We start from the raw sequence: 13,833 nt of genomic DNA, 5'->3' as shown, positions 1-13,833 counted from the left end.
TGTGACATGAGCTATTTACCCAGAAATAAGTACAAATTTTAGTTAGTAGTATGGAACTATTATTATTCCCAGTTCATTTAAGCACAAATAGTTCTAAGTCAAAGCTAGCTACTAGCTACAGGCAAACTCCTGTGTGCTAACCTATAATTTACCTTGCATTTGACCACTGTTGTTCACTTTAAGGGTGACCTAATGTAAACTCATCACTGTCCATTTGGGGAAATGAGTCCATGAAGAGAGAGAGACATGTGCTTCCCAATGACTAGTTTGAACTAGTGTGGGTCACCATTATCTAGTCTTCACATGATGGGACAACAGCTAAAGATAGGAGTTCCATATGTTAGTGAGAATGGAAAAAAAATAGAGAAGCACAAGTGATTCAAGTACTGACAAGATCAATGACAGAGGAAAGAGAGCATTAGAGAGACTTTGCACATGTGTGCTGACCATTCTTTCCCTGTGAAAGTCACATCCAGAGAAAAAAAATAGAATATGACTCACTGGAGTAGAGACTTGGTGAGCATAGACAAATCAACAGAACTGAAATGTACTCTGCTCAAAATTGTAGCTCTGCCACAGTCATTACAGAATGATAAATTACTGTATTCGGGAAGATGACACTATACTGAAGGGGTAAGATGCATGGCAGTTTTTAAAAAGCTTTGCATGAAACAGACAATACTACTAAATGCAAGAAAGAAAGAGGTTAGCAATATTTAACAAACAGATCAGGGAAAATTCTTTATGCACTGAATTTGTATAAGAAAGTGGAAGATAAATGAGCTTTTTATATTCTTTGGTAAATGATCTTGTCCAGTCATGTATCTCACATTCCCTTCTTTACATATTCATTAAAATAATTTTACATTTCAAAAATGAATTAATCAATGAGGATGTTTGTATATAGTATATGAAAGACTGCTGTTGATTGAAGCAAAAGTCCGAATTAAATCATTCAATGCCTTGAAATAATTAAATCTTAAGTTTTAGCAATGCATATGTTTGCTATGATAATGTGATCGAGGAAGCTTTAAAAAAAGCATGATAGTGCAGCTTGTTTATATTTGTGTGCTTTTCCACGTTGAACATGAAACAACAGATCTAATGACAATGATGGAATTTTAGAAGGAAAATTGGAAGTTACACTAATATAAATAAAGAAGGAAAGGAACAAGAAAAAAGGACTAAAATGAATTATTTACATAAAGCCTACACACAAGCTTATGTGAAAACAAAAATATACCTCACTTCTCTATAATTTTGAATTTCAGGATTTGGCTTATTCAAGAATTTGAGAAAATTAAGGAAAAAAGAATGAATCAACATAAAAATGCTCAGTATATTCATTTGTATTATGTAAAGGAAAACAATGATAAAATATTAAATATTAAATTAAATAAATCTTTTATTTAAAAATATTAAATAAAATATAAGGGAGTTTTAATGTTTGTTGTTGCTGAAATTTTAAAATAAAACATGTTTCTCCTCATTTTTGATCCGACATACAAAGAACTTGAAAGTCATTACACCTTTCAAGAACAATAAAAAAATCAAGCTACTGAGAATCAGCAACTCCTTTAAGCTCTATCAGAGAATTGAAGTCATAGGACAGCTACTGCCCTGAATTCTGGAGAGGCAGACAAATTCAGAAAATCATAGTTTTCTAGGAATAAAACAAAAACAAAACAAACAAAAAAACCAATCCACTCCAAGAACTAAAAACTGGTAGGACAATTAAAAGGACTAGCTGCTGAAAACTGAGTGTGGTCGAACTGCCAAGATGAAAATTCCTGAAGATCCAAACTTTGTGAGAACCCTTATGTTCATGAGTTTTACATCCAGGAACACTCAACAACTTTTCAGGATATACATCAGAAGAACATTTATGCATCTCATAAGGTGATGGGGGAAGTTCCCACTTTTGGAATATGCTTCAAGTTTTCTATTATCTTTAACAAATCATTCCTCTAAAACATAACTGTTTTAATAGAGCTTCACCAACATAATGGAAGCTAAATAGCCAAGACAAATCCCTTTTAGTTTTCCAGATCCAAAATATCTTAGAAGCATTGTGAAAGTCAGAACCCAGGAGTACAAGCCCATGGCAAGCTAAGTGCCAATCATAGTACTATAAGTCTATAGTACCAGATTATTACAATGAAAAAGTTGAAAAAAATCAAACTCTATTTAAAAAGGAGTCACTAGGGAAACCTGAAAACCACAGTTGACACAGATAAGGACACTAGGGGAAATCTTATCCTCTAGAAACTTCAGATACAGCAAACCGTAAGTGCAATCTAGTTCCTAGTCAGAAAAACATAAAACTTCACTCTAAAATCTAGCTACCTTAGCTCCTTTTTCATGAACCATCATATCCAGCCTTCAGCAAAGCATTTCAAGACATGATGAAAAGAAAATTCTCTATAAATAAAACCTATCTTCAGAGACAATACAAGGATCTAAATTCAGGTCAGCTATATCAGAGATTTTAGAATAGTCAGATAGACATTTAAAACAATTCAGATTAATATGCTAAAGTAATAGGGAAAAAAAAGTAGAAAACATGAAACTTCAGATTGGCAGTGTGAGCAGAGAATAGAAACTCTAAGAACCAAAGTGAAAGATAGAAAGCAGGAGGAGCAGAGTTATTAAGAATATAGAATTTATTTGATGAACTCATCATAGATTTGACAGGACTGAATAAAGATTCAGGGAGCATGATGCTATGTCAGTATAAAATTTCCAAAATGAAAAGAAATAATAATGTACAAGACAGAACAGAATTTTCAAGAAATACGAAAAAATTTACAAAAGGTATAACATATGCATAATGGTGACACCAGAAAATAGAGGGAAGAGAGATAGGGACCAAAGAAATATTTTAAGTAATACATTTCTAAGAACAGTAAAAAATAAAATAAAATAAATAACAAACTTCAAACTATAGATCCTGAAAGCTTAGGGGACACAAAGCAAAAATAAATATTTAAAATATTTTACATAGACATTTCATATTCTAACTGCAGAAAACCAAAGACAAACTAAAAAAACAAAAGAGAAAAATGTAATACCTACAGAGGAAAAGAATAAGAATCAGACTCTTCAAAAATCATGCAAGCAAGAATGAAATTCACCTAATAGAAGAAAAAATAGGCCCAAATCTTCACCATTTCTGCCTAGATTCTGACTTCCTTAACAAGACTTTTCTAAAGCTCAAGAAGTAAAATCAAGAATCAATAAATGGGATGGATTCAATTAAAAAGTTTCTTCTCAGCAAAGGGAACAATTAATAACTTGAGTAGAGAGACTGGAGATTGGGAGAAAATCTTTACCACATGCACCTCTGATAAAGCATTAATCTCTAGGATGCATAAAGAACTCAAAAAACTTAACACCAAAAAAACAAATAACCCAATCAATAAATGGGCTGGAAACTGAAAAGACACTTCACAGAAGAAGAAATACCATTGATCAACAAAATATTAAAAAGTGTTCAACTTCTCTAGCAATTAGAGAAATGCAAATCAAAACTACTCTAAGATTTCATCTCACTCCTGTCAGAATGGCAATCATCAAGAATACAGGCAACAATAAATGTTGGCAAGGATATGGTGAAATGGGTACACTCATACATTGCTGGTGGGACTGCAAATTGGTGCAACCACTATGAAAAGCAGTATGGAGATTCTTCAGAAAATTGGAATGGAACCACAATTTGACCCAGCTATCCCACTCCTTGATTTATATCCAAAGGACTTAAAATAAGCATACTATAGTGACACAGCCACATCAATATTTACAGCAGCTGAATTCACAATAGATTATGGAACCAACCTAGGTGTTCCTCAATAGATGAATGGATAGAGAAAATGTGGTATTTATATACAATGGAATATTACTCAGCAACAAAAGAGAATAAAATCAAGACATTTGAAGGTAAATGGATGGAGCTGGAGAATATAATGCTAAGTGAAGTTAGCCAATCCCCAAAAAACCAAATGTTGAATGTTTTCTCTGATATAATGAGGCTGATTCATAATGGGGTTGGGAGGAGAAGCATGTGAAGATTAGATGAACTCTAGATAGGGCAAAGGGGAGGGAGGGGTGGAGGAGGCAAGCGGTGTAAAAAAAATGGTGGAATGACATGGACATCATTTCCCTAAGTACATGTATGAAGACATGAATTGGTGTGAATATACTTTGTATACAACTAGAAATATTAAAAAAAATGTGCTCTATATGTGTAATATGAATTGTAATGCATTCTGCTGTCATAAAACAAATTAGAATAAAAAATTAAATTAAAAAATAAATAAAAGAAAATGTGGTATATATACTCAATAGAATATTACTCAGCTTTAAAGAAGAGTAAAATTATGGCCTTTGCCAATAAATGGTTGGAGTTGGAGAATAGCATGCTAAGCGAAATAAGTCAATCCCACAAAACCAAAGACCTAATGTTTTCTCTAATATGCAGATGCTAATTCACAATAAGGCAGGGGGGCACTTGGGAAGAACACTGTTACCTTAGATTAGGTAGAGAGAAGTGATGGGAGGGGTGGAGAGGGAATGTTGGGATAGGAAAGATAGTAGAATGAAACAGACATTATTACTGTTATGTACATATGTGACTACATGACCAATGATTCTACAACATGTGCACTCAGAAAAATGAGAAATTATATCCCATCTATGTATTATATAAGTGTATAACTGCATTCTACTGTCATTTATAACTAATTAAAACAAATGACAAAATTTAAAAAAAAAGAATAAAATGGAGTAAAACATTTAAAAATACTAAAGAAAAACAAAGCCAAAGAAAAAAAGAATTGTAAATTGAATAAGTAGTAAAATTCTGTCTCAAAGCTAAGGAGAAATAAAGACATCCTCAAACAAAATTTAATTGAATTTGGAACGACTTGATCAGTCTTGCAAGAAAGTTAAAAATAAAATTTTCAGAGAGGAAGAAATGATAAAAATCAGAGCCCCAAACCTACATAAAGAAAGTGAATGTCTTTAGAAAACTAACAAATGAAGGTAAAATTAATTACTTAATTGTCCTATTCTTAATTGATGTAATGTTTTTTTTCCCAATTAGCAATATCAACAATATGTTTATTATTATAGATTATGGATAAGTAAAATGAGTGACCAATTTGCATGAAGTAGGAGGAAAGAATTGGAAACACTGTCTTATGGTATCTGCCCTAACCAAATGAAATATAGATTTAAAATAATTTTAAAATGTGTTGCAAAAACTAGGACAACTAAAATATTTCCTTTGTTTTTAATTTCTTTTAGAAATTAATTCACTTTAATTAATTGATTGATTAATTAATTTTTTAAACAACTAAAATTTTATACAAAAATTTTAAACATTGTTTATCAGTAATTTTTAATTCAGAAGGCAGACTATTACTAAAGATTTGAAATCATTAGGACTGCCAATTTTCTATAATCTTTCCCAGGTTATCATAACAGAGGGAAAAATTTCTAAATTGTTCTATGAAATCAGTATTAATCTAACAAAAAAAAAAGGAAAAAAGAAACCAATAGAACAGAATATCTCATGAACATACATGCAAATATCCTCAACAAAATATTAGCAGATCAAATATAAAAGTATATATGGAATTAAATATACACTATAGTCAAGTGGGATATATTTATTCTAGGAATGCAAGACTAGTTCAATACTTGAAAAACAAAGTTATCTGTCACATTTTTAGACTCTGCAGAAAAGTCATCCAAACATAGCAATAGATGAAAAAAAGCAAAATACCAATACCTATCATGAAAAAAACAAAACTCAGCATCTAAGAAGAATACAGGAAAATTCCTTCAACTGGACAAAGAACAGTTACAAAATACATATAGTTGACATTACATTAAATAATGAGAAATGGAATACTTTCTAGTTCAAAGATGTATTCTTTATGAATGTATTTAATTTCCTATTCAAAGTACTAGCTCATGCAATATAAATATAAAAGGAAATGAAAGCCATGAAGATTAGGAAGGAAAAAATGAAACTATCTTTGTTTACACATGACATTAATTTCCATGTAGAAAATTCCAAAAATAGTGCAAAAATTTCTGAAACTAATCAATCGATAAAACAAAGTTCCAGAATATGTGATTAGTATTTATAATTAAAATTGCTTTCTTAAATACCAGAAATGAATAACTGAAATTTTGAAATGGATAAGTAAACTGTGGCAATCCGTTAACTGCAATGTTAATTAATAATAGAATGTATGACCTATTAAGCCACAAAAGACATGGAATAATATTAACTGTTACTAAGTAGAAAAAGCTAGTTTGAAAAGGCTAGATTTTATATGATGCCAACTATATAATATTTGTGATAGGTAAAATTAGAGACAGTAAAATATCAGTTTGAGGGGAGGGGAAGAAAGACGGATGAATAAGTACAGGGCATTTTTAGAGCAATTAAACCATTCTATGCGGACCTTGAACTAAAGTATACTGGCTTCCAAGGAGACCCAGGGTGAGCTCTGGCAGTTTCCACAGTGAGACCTGCTTTTTGGTATGTGTTGTCATATTTGATCATCTGTGATTCGATTCTTGTATTTTGTTATATTTGTTAATGAATTTAATAAGAATGCATTCAATTTGGGTGACCACAACATCCCTGTTCTTATTACTGATGACTTGATTTGTACTCTAAAAAAGCAGTAGGATTTTCATTATTTTCCATTTATAATCTAATGCTATAATCTCCTAATTATTCTCTATACTCCGTCATAATCTCACACAAATAATTCTTTCTAGAATCCTTGGAAAACAAACTCTTTCCTTAATTTCTTTATTAATGGAGTGGTGACTAGAATATTTCTTTCCTCAGTTTGCAACCTGAAATGACTGTTCATAATTCTCAAAAGAAAACAACAACAAAAAACATCATTTTCATTCATTTGAATTGTATCTTCAGCAGTTTCAACAGGGAGAGAACTAAAGCTACTGAAGGAAGGAAACACAAGAGTCCTTTGTGCTATTTTGCAACTTCTTGCAAGTCTAAAATTATTTTATGATAAATGTTAAAAAAAAGGATAGGATCTATTTAAATAAATAAATAAACCTGTTTGGAGCTGCAATGTTTTTTGATTTTTGATAAGTGATGTTTGTCTGTTAGGTCATCAATTTAAATAGGATTTAGTATACATAATATTATTCCTTATCAAAATGCTATTGTGTGTTTTGTTAAAGTATAAAAAGCTTTGTGTGTGTGTGTGTGTGTGTGTGTACGGGTCTGTGTGTATGAGGTGTGTGTAAAATTAGTATGATGTCTTGATTACAATATAATCTGGCATTTTAATTGTTAAATACTATAAGTTGAGTTCATGTTTTTTCTTTAATTTCTTCTTACTTTTTTCAAAGAAAATTTCTATCTCTAAGCGAATAATTCCTTATTTATATATATATTTTTTTAAAAATTATTTGTAAGGAAATTGAAGTTCTCCCACAAGCTTTGCCAAAGATATTCAAAATGTATTTTGAGGGCAACATTATTAATGAAAAATAGTGAGAAATATCAAAATCCTTTAATCTGTTAATATTTCAAAAACATTACAAATATTTTGCTCATGTATAGACCACAAGACAGCATGGCTGGTTGAATATTCTGAATCAAAAACACTCTAGTAGCTTGATTCAAGGGATAGTGCAGTATTGATTTGACTGGCTGTAGCATTTTGCTTTCACATGAAAAGTAGTCCCTGAGTCTCATTCTATTTCTTATACTCACAAAGGAAAATTCAGCTTTTAACTAGCAAATGTCAGCAACATTTAATAACCACGATGTTTCATACGCAAAAGCAGCTTATGAAATTCCCTCAGAATAATGCTATCAACAGTTATTGATACAATGGTTGGCCTTATAATAAAAGTGAAGATTTCAGTGAACATTGATAGCTTTTGAACATTGAATTTAGTTGTTTTAAAACTATCAATACATCATTAACCTTGGGAAGGATATTTGTGCTGTTCTGTTTTATTTTGACAGTCAGTGACCTGGGGTTTACTTGAATATGATAAAGAGTAAGAAAGACTCTATATTTCATAGCTTCTTTTGTGCTATAATATAGTTACTCAGAAATTTGTACATTCCTAATACACATAGAAGATTTCACAATTGTAAATCATCCTAAATATACTTAACTTTCAGTTAGGATTCTAATATTGCTTGTTAAGGACTCAGTATTTGAAATTTTAAATCTTTTTTTTTTTCAGCCTTTTCTGTGCTGTGACCAAAAACCTGACAAGAATAATTTTTGACGAGCTAAGTTAATGTGTGGCTCACAGTTTCAGAGGTCTCAGTCCATAGATGGCCAACTTCATTGCTTTGGGTCTTGGTGAGGCTGAGAATCAAAGCAGAAGAGTGTGGTGGAGGAAAGCATCTCACCTCACAGCAGCTGGGATTCAGAGAGACACCAAATAAAGGGCTTGAGATAAATATAGACCCCAGGGATAAACGTCAGAGGACTTACTCTCTTTAATTAGGTTGCAACTCTACATTTTTCACCACCTCTCAATAGTTCATTCAAATTATGAATCTATCAATGGATTAATCCACTGAAGAGAATAGAGCCCTCATGATACAACAATTTCCTAAAAGTGCTGCCTCTGAAACTTCCTGCATCGGGGACCAAGCCTTTAACACATGAGCCTTGGAGGAATATTTCAATTACAAAGGATAACAGATAGCAAGTTGGTGCTGCTTGCCAGACACTAGGCAATAATGTCTGGAGAGCAGAATTTTTCTTTATATCCTTTTTAACTTTATAAAGTAGGCTTCCTTTAGATAATTGCCTCTCGTAAAGTTATATGTTCATATGCTAGCCCCTTTTAACCTTTAATCCAATTCATTTATAAGCTTAAAATGGTTAGCCTTTGCTTCTTGGGGCAGGGAGAACTCCAAATTGAATGATTTCTTTGAGATGAGTATGAGGAGTCCTGCAGGAATGGCAACTGGCAGAAATTAATACATGTCAAAATATCTCTGTGTCCTCATCCTGGAAAAAGTAAGAGTCTGATAATACCTGTGATGCTGAGGATGTACAGAAGGGAAATCCCTGCAGGTTGGCAGGAGTGTATTTCCAAAACAAAACAAAACAAAAACAACAACAACAAAAAACACTTTAATTTCAGTTGGTAATATCTTACAAAATTAAAGATGCCTATTACCATAATACTCCTACTATTCAGTGGTTCTACCCTAATTATATATCTGGAGAAACCTTCACACTACACATGTGAAGAACACCATAGTTTACTTCAGTCTTGTTTATCATCATCAAAATTTAAAACAATCCAAGTGTCCAGTGATAGTAATGAAACAGAGCTGTACATAGCAGCAATGAACTTGCAAGCATAACCTTGAGATTATCAGCAGGTGATGCACATGAATACATAAGATATAAAATAATTTATATGCTACTTTAAATATATAACTTATCACCATATATTTTAAGTTTCTTGTGATGTGAAGAGTAAGAAATAAATATATGTAAACCATAAAATATAGTTATTAAAAATTAAAATATCTAAATTATTGTATCTAAGATCCCTCACTGTTTTGCGCCTTTCTTCTGTATCTCTCTTCTGTGTTCATCTACCTATTCTGAAAAATGAAGTGCTAATAATCATAGACTTTAGAGAAATACAAACTTGAATTTCATACCAACTCAATAATGTCATAAGTGTATAATATTGGGCTAATTACCTGACCTTGGTAGATCTGAATTCTTCATCTGTTTTGTTAACAGTACTGTAAAGTTAAGAGAAGAAAATTAATACACCCCTGCTAATGTAGTATCCACCTAAGAAAGGATACTTCTATTTTATATATTTTTATTTCTATTTCACAAAATCGATGTTGATGTTGTATTAAAAATATAATTGGGAAAATTATAGAAATTTTACATTTTGACAATTAATTGGGATATTAATTTAAAAATTAACAGCATTTTTTTTTGCTTTAAAATAGTTTTTCACTGGAAAAACTTGGAGATGTAATGTTTGTAATTCAATTTGTTTCTTAATCTGTAGTTTATTTACCCTCTTATTATTTCTCTAATGTTCTTGCAAGAACAGTTGTTTTGTATCTTCCATTTATAATTTAAAGTATGTAGTTTCTCCATTAAACTATATACTTTAATTCACTGTTAATACTAATTAAAAATAAAAGGACAAATAAATGATAAAGCCTACCACATGTTTTTTTTTTTAAGTATTTAAAAATCAGGTTACTTATTAAACACCATTAAATGTATTTGGTATCTATGGAAATATTAAAATGGGCTTCCTTCCCTTAGTATTTGTAGAATTGAATTACATTGAGTTTTCCTAAGGTTGAAACAACTTTGTTTTCCTTTAATGTAATAACTGTGATTATAGTATACTATTTTCTATTCCATCACTGTACTTGACAAACTTAATATCTTAATAAGTACCTATACCCTACATTTACTAAATGGAAAGTATGCATTATTTTCTTTGTGTAAACAATACTGCCTGATATAACTGTGAATTTTATATTAATTTATAGAAATACAAAGCATACTTTTTTAAGTAAAGTCTTTTTTAAGTTAAATAATACCTGTAATTTAACACTAACAATCTTTTCCTTGAAATTCACATACTTCATTCACTGTTTTCCAAATTTGATGATAAAATTTTGTTTTAGCACAAAGATCACATGTTTAATAACATTAAAATTTGTCAATATACTTTTTATTTTTAATTCTTTGTATCCAGATTTAATTATCTTTTACCAACTATCCCAAACATATGTATATTTTATTTCATTTATACAGTCTTTTTTCTAATCACATCTAAATTCTTTTTTTATTTAATTATATTTCCTTAATTTTTTCTATGCACTTTCTTTGAATTTGTTTTAGTCATATTTTAGTTCCTTAAAGTGAAAGTTTATTTCATTTATTTTTACATTCGATAACTTATATTTAGTCATAGTTATCAATTTTTGTTCTAGCATTGCCTTGATGCCATCATCCATTTGATTCTGACAGACTCTCTGTATATGCTTATTCAAGTTGTGTACCGTGGAGAAGCATGTCATCTAACTGCATATTGTTACCTTAGAAATTAACTTATGTGAGAATTGAGGGGTAACAAAATTAAGCAAGTTACTCAATGAATCTTAAATCTATGACTTATCTGAACACAGACCACCACCCACCCACCCCCTGTCACCAGTACTTTACTTTTTTTTTTTTTTTAATGTGGTGCTAGGAATTGAACCTTGGGCCCTATGCATTTTAGGCAAGCACTCTACCAACTGAGCTACATCCCCAGCACAGCCACCACTACTTTCTCATTGTCCAGCATCACCTACCAGCAATTCAATGGTGGAGACTCCTTCAGTTTGTTTTCCTCAAATACCATCATACAACCATCCCATATGACCTATAATAACAAAAAATTATATTATTATTTTTTACAGAAGCACCTTGAAGTCAGTAGCATCTTTGATTTTTTATATAAATTATTTCAGAGTCTATAGTTTCAAATCTGGCATCTTGTATAAGAAAACATTACGTGTGTGTGTGTGTGTATTTGTTTTTGTTGTTCTTACCTGTCTTTTTGATTTTATGTAGTTCTTAGCATTATCACACATCTGTCTTTTTAAAATGTCTTCAGATTGTTTTAAAAAAATATGCCCTCTATGGAACAACAAGTGCATTTACATATATAATGTACACATACATACTGATAGGATTTTGGGTATCCAGTTAGTATATATGTACATATATATATATATGAAAAGGAGTCAGAGGTGAATATGGAGCTAGGCAGTACTACCTATTGTAAATTTTTTAATTAAATTTATTTTTATTGACATAATATTTTTACATATTTATGATATACAATGTGATGTTTTTATCCACGTATAAATAAAGCTTGAATGATTTTATGATTGTGTTGGTAACTGTTTCCCTCCCCTAATAATTTGCTATTTCTTAAGAAAACCCAGAATGTGATTTCTTAGAACCACTGAAACTGGAAAGGGAAAGGTTCAAAAAGTAAAATTTGGGAAATAAATCTATTCCAATAAAATATTAATCAAGGCTTCTCTTTGAAGTAAAATATTTTGTGGAAGCAGATATAAAATTGCTTTGATTTTTCATGTATAATAGCAAGCAAGTATTTGCAGTTTAATCAATATATTACCTCACTAATATTCGAGAGAATGGTATGAATATAGGAATAAGCCTCATCTAATGTTTTTAGAATTAAATCCTGAATATTGAATTCTAATTCGAGTGTTAAACTACTTTGTATTATGTTATTTTTCTTATTAATCTAAAATTGCAGTAGAGTTCTAACACAGATATTTAGCAATAAGTATAAATATATCCCTGTGTTTTGATTAATCAGGTGAAAAAACATGAGAGAAAATTTTTGTATTTTATAAGTAATTAACTGTTAGCAATTAGAGATCACAAAAATGCTTTTACTATTTAGAATAATAAATTGGCAGTTATGGATTATAAACTACAAATACAACTCTATTTATGGCAGAAACTCTGAGTTTGGAATCATTCTGCTTCACATTAAAAAAAAATTAATAAACAAAAGTTAAATGACCCAGCAGCTCAGGAGGCTGGAACAGGAGGATTGTGAGTTCAAAGCCAGCCTCAGCCACAGTGAGGCATTAAGTATCTCATTGAGACTCTGTCTCTAAATAAAATATAATATAGAACTAGGAATGTGGCTCAGTGGTTGAGTGCCCTTGAGTTCAATCCCCTATATTAATCAATCAATCAATCAATCAATAAAATTAATTGAGAAGAATATGTGATCACTTCACTCTTAATTTAGTTAACAAAAATAAATCTAAAAATAAGAATAAAAACAAAATAAATGTATTGTTTAAGTAGATTTAATATAGTTTAATAAGTTATACATTATGATAAGTTGATTATTTGAATAAAATTAGTACTCTATTAATCTATTTAAGATCACAATGTTCCTAAATAAATTTTATACAAGGTGCATGAATTTTCAACAGAGATATTATCAAGCTGATTTTTAATTGCTTTTAAATATTGTCATTGTTTCTCATATTGCATTCTCTTTTTGAATGTGCTTTTTCTTTTAATATTCTTCCCACATTAATAAACAAATAATAGATATTGTGCATCAGATTATATATCTACCCTCTAATGCTTTAATCTTTTTTATTGGACTCCACAATCATTTGTGTACACATATATTTGCAAGTATGTGTGTATATGTATGTTATATCCATGTACCCATTTAGTGTGGGTGTAGAGGAAGTTGGGTGTCATGCCTTAGGTTTATCAGTTGAAGACTGCCCTGATGTTAGAATTAAGTTCAGGCTAGGGCTTTGCATTTTGTAAATTTTTAAGTCACTTTAAATGAACTAGGAAGAAATAAAAATATTTGAATTTAAAAAAAAAATTAGTATTGCCTCACAGGATCATTGAAACTTACCTAAACTTATTGTCAAGTACTTAAAATTAAACAACTATTATTGTATCCTGTAAATATAAACCTTTTAATAAGATTAAAATGTCCCTTTTGGCTTTCTTTGATAATAGTTAATACATAAATGCATAAATTAATGGAAAATCACTTTTCTCTTATACTTTGTTTTGTCTATTTGCTGTTATCACAAAAGGAATTATATAATCAAGAGTTTTTCTGACATTTGCTTTTGATCTTAAGCTTTTATATTTGAAATAATAGTTAATTAAACATTTGTTTTCATAAGCTTTTTTGCTTCTGTGATAAAAAGGGACCTGACAATAACAATTAGAG

At 30.4% G+C, this 13,833-nt stretch overlaps 1 long non-coding RNA gene across 1 annotated transcript; it reads left to right on the top strand.

The window, feature by feature from the left end:
- Positions 1–6,285: 6,285 nt before the first annotated feature.
- Positions 6,286–11,463, top strand: LOC125618633. Its single transcript, XR_007349943.1, has 2 exons — positions 6,286–6,553; positions 8,257–11,463. It is a non-coding gene; the product is annotated as an uncharacterized LOC125618633 (long non-coding RNA).
- The last annotated feature ends 2,370 nt before the right edge of the window (positions 11,464–13,833 follow it).

This window comes from Marmota marmota, unplaced genomic scaffold (genome assembly GCF_001458135.2).
Source record: "Marmota marmota marmota unplaced genomic scaffold, marMar, whole genome shotgun sequence".
In the NCBI taxonomy this organism is placed as follows: domain Eukaryota; kingdom Metazoa; phylum Chordata; class Mammalia; order Rodentia; family Sciuridae; genus Marmota; species Marmota marmota.
Note: the sequence above shows the minus strand (reverse complement) of the source record. Positions and strands in the feature narration are given on the sequence as shown.